Source organism: Coptis chinensis, unplaced genomic scaffold (assembly GCF_015680905.1).
Source record: "Coptis chinensis isolate HL-2020 unplaced genomic scaffold, ASM1568090v1 utg3672_pilon_pilon, whole genome shotgun sequence".
Lineage (NCBI taxonomy): Eukaryota > Viridiplantae > Streptophyta > Magnoliopsida > Ranunculales > Ranunculaceae > Coptis > Coptis chinensis.
The window spans coordinates 75229-81662 of record NW_028238147.1 but is presented as its reverse complement, the minus strand read 5'-3'; positions in this window follow the sequence as shown (position 1 = coordinate 81662).

Sequence of the window (6434 nt, the reverse complement as noted above, 5' to 3'; positions counted from 1 at the left end):
TCATAGGATTAAGTTGAGTTAAGGTGGAATCAATCCCCCTCTAACTCCTTATCATAGAATCAACGTAGCATTCCCTTAGTTGTCCTAAGAGTTGACTAGTGCATCTTGTGGGTAGTTGCATCGTAGTCTAGTTGCCTTTTCATAAATCTCTCATTAGACCTTAAGTAGAGTAATTACACGTGATAACAAGCATGCGGAAGGACTAGGAGTGGAATGAATCACTCTACTCCACTATATCTCATAGGATTGAGAGTAGAATCTTTGATAAATATCGACACATAAGATTAGTTTTAGTTTACTTATGTTTTGAGTTCATTGTTCATTTCGTAGGTAAACTATTCATTTTTATGACCTATCAAATGGCGCCGCTGCCGGGGATTTCGTAGATTTCGATTATTATTTAGTTAAATTTCATAAAGTTAGAATCTTTGTAATATGTTGTATTCAATTTCAATGGGAAATGATGGTTTGATGAATCAAGGCTAAAACCTCCATTAGAGGGGTTGATGAAGCCTTGATGAAAACTTAGTTGTATAGTGTAGAAGCGTTGTAGAGTCTATTCCATTCTAGAAGGTCGTGTTTAAGCCATGAGAATGGGTGGACGACCTCACATGCTAGTTATAATTGGTAGAAATGCCATGTTAATTAGGGATTAGAACGAGCAATTCTTATCGTAAGAACGTAAGAATTGGATTACAACAGTCTATTGTAGGTGATTAAGTTGGATTCGAGGTGGATTCAATTCCCCTCTAATTCTTTATCTAGATTCAAAAACAATCATATTTCCATAGCATTCGTAGTTTAAATTCAAATAATCAATTTCATATTGCATCGTAGTATAATTCCCCCTCGTAAAACTCTCATTAGACTTAAGACCGATTAGTTAACTAGAAAACATCACATGCTAGAGAACTAGGAGTGGAACGAACTTGTTACTTCGCTCTATTTCGATAGATTTGAGAGTAGAAACTTTGATAAATATAGGCTCATAAGATAGTTTTAGTTTACTTACGTTTTGAGTTCATCGTTCATTTCGTAGGTAAACTATATAATTTTATGTTTTATCAAATGGCGCCGCTGCCATCTTAGTTTCACTTTCGTATTGTTTTCGTAGTGTTAGTACTTTTCTTAAAGTCCCATTTCACCCACCCACCCGTGTTTGAATCATACTGTGGTTATCCGATTCAACGTTGGAAAAATTCCGGGAAAAATTACACTGAGCCCGACCACAAGACTAGTAGAGAGCACACAAGCTCTATAGCTGGAACAAGAGCGAACCCCCTAAAAACACTGTAATTTGAAAATTACCCGGAGCGCGACCCAGCATACTATCTATGCGCACCAGCCCTTTGTTAATTTTTTTCGGATTTCGACGGCTTTGATTCAACGTTGTTTTTTCAATTTTTCAGTGTTCTAACTTGTTATATACACCTAACACGCCAGAACAAGACGCTATTCATAAAGCGAAGCAAGGAGGCCTTAATCGGGTATTCCTTTCTTCCACACCTCGCGATCTCTGTTAGAGGTTTATACTAGTATATCGAATTGTTTGGAATGTTGATGTGTTTAGCTAAGTTTGGTTTTAGCCTTGTATGAGATTAAAGGTCCGGCGAACAAAAACACGAGCGTAATTACACAACAACGTCAACAAACAAGTCTATCTAGTATACCACCCACTACACCTCTAGCTACTATTTCACACACATCACGACCTGATGCCCGACGAAGAAGAGACTCCTCTTTCGACTTCTACAAAGCCTTGAGCGATAGCCCCAAATCTTGCATCGTTCTAGCATACCCGGTTGGGGGATTTCCGAATCCCCAAATATTTTAATTTGTTACCCGCTTTTCATGGATTAGACCATGAAAAACCTTATCGGCTACGCGTAGGATTGAACAAGTCCTAACAACATTCCACCATCCTACGGTTGGTGCGAACAAATTAAACTTCGGGGTATTCCCTTTCACCTTAGCGATAAGGCGTCTTGGTTAAGCGCCCCCAAACTAATTACGTGGACTCGTGGGCTAAACTTGTTCAAATTGTTTATGGAACATTTTACCCACCCCTAAAGACGGATGAGATGCTTTCCAAGATTCATTTCTTTCGACAAAATCCTCATGAATCATTTTTCGAGGCTTGGAATCGTTTCACCGATCTCCTTATAGAGTGTCCACATCATAATTTAGCGAAAAACACGTTAGTTCGGCCTTTTTCAAAGGACTTCTACACCACCATAAAGAAGTCCTAGACATAATGAATGGGGTAGTTTCTTAAGTAAAGGAGCCTCGAGAGGCATATAAATTTTGGAAGATCGACTAAGCTTAATAATAATGGGGGTAGTGACGATTACTCCCGGCCCGCTAGTTCTTCTTCAACAGTTAAAGGCTACCAAAGATGTTTGAGGTTAAATCAGATCCCCGAGCTTAAAACTCTAATTGAATCCCTCACAAAAAGGTAGAGGCCATTTCTGTACAACAAAAGTCAATCCCTGTCATGAATGTAAATTCAAATCCATGTAGTTTCTGTTGGAGCCCTGAGCATCCCGACTCACACTGTCCTATTGCCTATGAACAGGCTTGTTCCATTAATAGTGAACCTAACGCCCCTTGGAGACAAAATCCCAACTTCGGTTGGAGAAATAACCAAAACGTCACACCTCAAGGGTACAATAATCAATATGTTAGGCCTACGCACAGCTTTAACCAAGCCCCATTACGACAAGGACAGGGTCAGGGTAATTTTAATAATTATAACAACCAAGCGCAAACTCGACAAGGTCAAGTACAAAGTCAAGGTAATTATAATAATTATAATGCTAATAGAGGTATCGTTCCGGTAAATAATAACTATCAAAATCCACCCATAAATAATTCACGTGAAATAGTTCCAGTCACACCACCCGTGACTACTACACCAACACAACCGGATCGTCTTGACACCTTTGTACAAGTGAGCCAAAAATTTTTCCAAACCATGGCTCAATCTAACCAACAGCTTCTACAATCTGTTAATAATTTAACCCAACAGTTGGCTCAAAATAAAGCCCAACCCAAAGGTGTGTTTCCAAGTCACGAAATACCTAATCCTAAAACAACAAATACAGCCTTTGAGGTAACCGATAATACTAGTAAGGAACATGAAAATATAGGTGAGCTAAAGGCCATCACCACTCTCCGTTCTGGCAGAGTGGTTGATAACAAAGTAACTATGCCTATAGTTACCCCACCAGTAACCCCTACACCTACTATATTACTAGATACCGAAATAGAAACTGAAGAGCCTACCACTGTAGAGGTACCAGTTACAACACAACCTAAGAAACAGGAAGCCACGGTTAAACATCCAGGTAATACCATTGCTAAATATAAACAGAAACCGCCGTTTCACAAAAATTAGCCGTGTTAACTAGGGATACAAATTATGAGGAGATTAGAGATGTTTTCAAGAATCTAACTATAAACCTTCCCTTCCTCGAAGCTATAAAAAAGCTACCACACCATGCTAAGTTTCTTAAAGAATTGTGTACTACTAGGCGTAAGACCAATATACCAAAAGACGCCTTTTTAACAGAACAATTCCCAACTTTATCTGAACATAATGGAATTGTTATGTACAAAGACCCTGGTCGTGCTTCTTGTCTGCACCTTAGGAGATTCTTATACGACGACCGCGTTATTAGACCTGGGGGCTAGTGTTAACTTACTCCCGTTTTATTTGTATAGACAAATAGGTCTAGACGAGATGCAACCCACTAAAATGACGTTGCAATTAGCTGATCGGTCTATTAAGTATCCTAAGGGTGTCGTCGAAAATGTTATGGTAAAAATTCAGGATTTTTACTATCCGGTTGATTTTGTCATCCTCGACACAGAAGTCGTTAACGACTCTGTCCCGATCATCTTAGGGCGTCCTTTTCTGGCAACTGCCAATGCGCTCATTAATTGCCGTGATGGTTCAATGTCCATGTCTTTTGTCCATCTTGTTGTTGAAGTCAATGTTTTTAAAACAAAGACCACAGCACCCGATTAAATCTATGGATGGAGAGGTTAGCATGATCGAGAGCTTTGCTCGAGATTATTTCAACAACACGTTCCCTGATAATCGTATGCCCAAATTTCTTTCCTTTAGAAGATCAGACTCCAACATTTCCATCCCTACACTAGTCGATACACATATTACGGATGAGGAGGAGATAGATGACTTTCTCAGAGATATACAGGACTATCATAGTAACGGATATGACCAATCTAGATGAGCAATTGATGAGTTTCTTAGAGCGGGTGATGATTCACCTTATCAAGAACTACTTTGCACAACAACCACCTCGACTCCCCTTCCACCCTTTCAAAGGAATCTCGAGTTTGCACTTTCGATCCTTTTGTTTCTTCAATGCTCCATAATTTTTAAATCCACCTAGTAAACAAATACTTGGGAAGGACAACAGATTGGACACCTTCATTTTCAGACTTGAGACAAATCCACACACAATGAATGAGTTTTGTGCTAAAACCACATCCTCATTGTTTACGTGTGTCTTTTCTACAACTTATCCATATCCACCATATTCTCCACAACCATTCACTTTACCACACTTATTTACTAAAACACCCACTCATTTAAAAATGAAAAAGAAGGTGCACGCTAGGTTACGTAATAGGGTTATCCGACTTCGCTTTCATTTCACTAGGTTGCGTCATAGGAAATATTGGTGCTTGATTGTGTTTGGATATGTTTTCTGTGATATTTATTTATGAAATGATCCACAACTATTTCGGTTGTTGATATATGGTAAACTTCATGTTCATACATACGTTTAGATAAAGTCTTAAGTATCTGACTATAAATGACTCAACTTATGTGTTTGGTGCATTTCCTTTCATTTCCATATATTGGTGAGTGCACCATTAAGGTAACCGGGCCCTCCCTATGGAGTGTGTGGCTGTAAGTACCGGATCCTAAGTCCACGTTTGACATAATTCAAGTTTTCCACTCTTGCATGTTTTCTCGGATTTTTGAGTCATGTTTCTCTATGGGGTGAATTATGTCTTTCTTGTTTATTGTTTTCTTTTTAAAAATTAAAAATAAATATATATATATATATATATATTAAAGAATAAACATAGTAATATAGTAATATAGGAAGTCTCGGGAATCTGACTTTAAAAGATCCACTGCTAAAAACAAATTTTCTAAGCTCCGTTGTAAAAAATTTGTTTGGGGGTGAGGTGTTCATGTTTCCGTCCTAGAATGTTTATGTCCCATTAGAGTTGTTTAGGCCGTTTAATTGTATAACGATTCAGGTTGACATAATCCATGATTTTAGAGTCCAATTGTTCGCATAACGTACGTCATGCACGCACTTCGAGGCGTTTTCCACTATCTTATATGTCATCCATAGTCGGAATAGAGTGTTTTATGAATCATTGGATTGGAAATTCTCTCCTGATCATTTCCATAACTCATTCGAAAAAATCGGACCGGTAACGAAGCGGCAATTTTGATTTGAAGTTTCGCAAAAAATCGAAAAAAATCACAAATTTCGATTTGGGCTTGGGCCCAACCCGCGCCCACCGATAGCGCGACCGCGCCCTTACCTTAGCCAACAGTCGCGATCTTCTTCTCCATCCGCCATTAACGCCCAAAAGCTCAAACAAACCTAAAAAATAAAAATAAAAAGAAAACCTAAATTAACCCACGCCCACAATCAATACCCAACCCAAATCGACTCTAAAAGCTTCCCACCACAACCCCCACCGATTTACATCACCAAAAACCACCGAAAACTCCAAATTTTGGTGCTGTCGCGCCACCACTCCACCACCACCACTGTTGCTTCAGTCGGTCGATTTAAATTCCACCACCACATCCCATTTAAACCCCCACTACATTCCAAACTTCCAATGGCTCAACAACGCCGAATTTTGCCGGAGCAAGCTTTTACCCATGCGACCGGTTTACCGCTTCTACGGTGATTTAAAATGATCACCAAGACTGAATAGCTTGTGGTACTTTCGACCGAAGCCTATTACCACGGGACTTAGTCGACGGTTCTACAATACGAGGGAGTTGGAAGGGACTAGGATTTTGTTGTGGTGGCTAAGAGGAGGAAGGATGTGACGACCGGTTGTTTGTTATCGAGATTCTAGGCATTCCGCCTAGAATCCATCCGATGTCACCCTGCAGGAGTCCCAACATAATGGGGTAGAGCCATTGATGAACGAGACAGTTATTGGAGGGACTACAATGCGAGGTTGCATTGTGTTCGATAGGCTTCCCATAGGACCAACCACCGGCCGCAGCATTTCGATTTGGTCTAACGCCCCGGGGAAGGAGAAGGTCGGCGACATCGGCCCTAACTGCCTCCACATCTTATGGATACTCCGGAGCGGAAGTATGAGTTCTGCATCTTGGAGTTTTACTTAGCATGATTAGG